General features: G+C 54.9%; 1 long non-coding RNA gene across 1 annotated transcript; it reads right to left on the bottom strand.

The window, feature by feature from the left end:
- Nucleotides 1-1879: 1879 nt before the first annotated feature.
- Nucleotides 1880-2359, bottom strand: LOC122177311. Its single transcript, XR_006178047.1, has 3 exons — nt 2344-2359; nt 2070-2192; nt 1880-1931 (listed from the first exon to the last, which is right to left on the bottom strand). It is a non-coding gene; the product is annotated as an uncharacterized LOC122177311 (long non-coding RNA).
- Between the last annotated feature and the right edge of the window lie 743 nt (nt 2360-3102).

Raw genomic sequence — 3102 nt, 5'->3', positions numbered from 1 at the left:
CTGGTGGCCAACGGGGAGAGGGAGGTGATTGTCTCCATCTATGCCACTCTTGTGAGGCCTCATCTGGATTACTGCATCCAGGCCCAGGGCCCCCAGCAAAAGAAGGATACAGAGCTCTTGTATTGGGTCCAGAGCAGGGCCACTAAGATGATCAGAGGGCTGGAACAGCTCTCCTATGAATATAGGTTGAGGAAACTGGGATTGTTCAGCTTGGAGAAGAGAAGGCTCCGGGGAGACCTCATTGTGGTCTTCCAGTACTTGAAGGGAGCACATGAACAGGAGCAGGAAAGACTGTTTACATAGGTCAATAGTAATAGGGCGGGGGGGGGGGGGGCAGGGGTGTATCTACTAAGATAAAGGAGATTTAGGTTAGATATTAGAAGGAAGTTTTTCACACAGAGGATGGTGATGCACTGGAACAGGTTGCCTAGAGAGATTATGGGTGTCCCATCCCTGGATGCATTCAAGGCCAGGCTCTGGGCAGCCTGGTCTAGTGGTTGGCAACCCTGCCCATGGCTGGGGGGTTGAAACTATATGATCTTTGAGGTCCTTTTCAACCCAGGCCATTCTATGATTTTATGATCTCAAAGGAAGCGGGAAGCAAATGGGCAAGGCCAGGCTTTTCTTGATGGTGTGTAGCGATACCATAAGCAGTAATGGCCTAAAATTTGTACATAGGAAGTTCCATACTAGCATGCAGAAGAGCTACTTTATGGTAAGGGTGATGGAGCACTGGAACGGTTGCCTGGAGAGGATGTGGAGTCTCCTCCCATGGAGACATTCAAGACCCATCTGGACAGCTAACTTTGCCACCTGTTGTAGGGTTTCTGCTTTAGCAGAGGGATTGGACTCAATAATGTTTTGAGGTCTTTTCCATTCCTGTGTTTCTGTGATTTCCCCATTTTCCTTTGCCTGTGGTCACCCACAGTCCCCAAGAGCACTTCAGCAATTGCCAAGCGAAATGAAAGCTGGTAACTGGTGGCCGACTGTATAACCTCCCTCCTTCTGTTTTACGAATTGTGTCTCTCTGGCACCGAGGACTCCTTCTGACAGAGTGGGCTGTCCCTGTGCTCAGAGGCAGTCCTTCTGCTCCGATGAGCACCATGGCCCCTGCTCAGCTTCAGGCATTGTCCTGGCACAACTCTGAAATAGACTTGGGCAGGAAAGTTCTGTGCTGCAGAACACTGTTGCAAGCCTTCCGTATGGTGGTGGGGTTGTCACCTGCCTCTGTTCCTCTCTGGCATTACTGTGCAATTCTATCTGAATCATGACAAAAGCTGTGGGACTGCTCATTCTCCTGGTACAGGCTGGCCTCCAGCACCCACAGGGAGCAAGCGTTGCTCACTGGCCTCTCTTCTGGTATGACAGCGCTGTGCGCCTAATACTGCAGCTAAGACCTTCCTTTTGCCTTGGAAAAGGGATTGCCTCTGCCAAATCCTTCCTCTGCAATTAGCATGTGGTTTCTTTCTCCTACAATCTCAGAATCATAAATTGGAAGAGCTCTGGAAATCATTGAGACCAACCCCCCTGACAAAAGCAGTTCCTTACAGAAGGTTGAGCAGGAAAGTGTCCTGGATCAGCCCCCCCCCGCCCCCCGAGCTGCTGGCCACACTGTTTTTAACACGCCCCAGGATACCATTGGCCTTCTTGGCCTCAGGGCACACTGCTGGCTCACAGCCAGCCTGCTGTCCACTGGGACAACAGGTGGTTCTCTGCAGAGCTTTCCCCGGTTGTTACAGATGTCAGGAGGCTGAGGGCACTCTACCATAGATGCTGAAGAGTTTGCTCAGGGTGACGAGCACAAACTCCTTCGACATCTCCCGTGTGGCCTTCAGGTGGCCCTGGAGCTCAGCCATCACCAAGGAGAAGTGAGTCCGGGCCAGAGCCACCAGGACATTGCTGGCAGCCGTCCTCACGCTGTCCGTCACGCCCTGAAAAAGAGTCACTGGTGACACACGGCACAGGAGGCTGCCTGAGCCTTCCCTTAGAAGGGCTAAGCCAGCGCCATCCACCAGCAGAACACCAGCATGGGCAGGCAGCTCCCTTTGCCTTCGGGAGTGACCCCTCACCTGGGCTGCTGTCAGGTCCTGGGACACCTCAGCCAGCAGCCGGTTCACCACTCCGCACGGCGGGCGGCTGTCCTCTTCCCCCAGGACGTGCTCCAGCTCGCAGTACGCCTGCTCTCGATCACCCTGGGGACAGGGATAGGTCACGTTTTGCTTTGCCCTTGTTCCCGGGGAGCCGCCCGCTGCCACCCATCGCTTTGCCAATGTGCTGCCTGGGGCTGGCACCCACGGGACAAGAACCAGGGCAAGGACCGATGGTTGGACGTCCCCAGCTCACCTCCTGGTCTTGCAGGCGTTGCAGCAGTAAAGTCATGGCACAGACAGGGGCAGGGCTGTCCACCCTGCCTCTCTCCCTGCGACGTATACAACTGGGCATGCAGCCCACACAGACAAAGAGACCTGGAAGGAAAGAGCAGAGCAGCTGCTACTGGTGTTGCTTGGAGCCAGGAACCAAGCATCCAGCCAGTTTTGGGAGGAATGCTCCTCCAGCCTCATAGTGTGGGGTCGGCTGGCACATATGTGGTTCGGCAGGAAGAGGAAAGACAGCCTTTCCCTTGCTGGGATACTGGGAAAATCACAGTGCACTTAGCAGAGTAAGGACAGTGCTGCTGGCACGTCCTAAACAGACATTGGAGGCACACACTTGTTCAGGCAACATCATGGTGTCCAGAGAGGTGGAGGGACCTCACCTCAAAGGGCTCTCAGCCGCTCCATCACAGCAGGATGCCTCCAGACAGACATAACGCTCTCTCTGGGTTCACTTCCTGCGCAAGGAGTGTCACCTCACAGAGAATGACACGCTCTGGACTGGGGACCAGACAGCATGCAGGGTAACCTTGCTCGCCCCAAAACACAGCATGTTTCTGTGACGGCCTCAGCTCCAGGGCAGATGTGTTCTGCACTGAAGCAGGGAATCACCTCAGTGGGTGAGGGAGAGCCCCTGACAGGGAGATGCTGCTGGGTGCCATTGCCTGGCATTGTCTTAGTGACTGGGGACTCCATGCCAGGAGGCACTGAGGCCCCCATCTGCTGCCCC

The sequence above is a fragment of the Lagopus leucura genome, unplaced genomic scaffold (assembly GCF_019238085.1).
Source record: "Lagopus leucura isolate 7727_CA_CO unplaced genomic scaffold, USGS_WTPT01 Super-Scaffold_100001, whole genome shotgun sequence".
NCBI lineage: Eukaryota > Metazoa > Chordata > Aves > Galliformes > Phasianidae > Lagopus > Lagopus leucura.
This window is presented reverse-complemented; position numbering and strand designations above follow the sequence as displayed.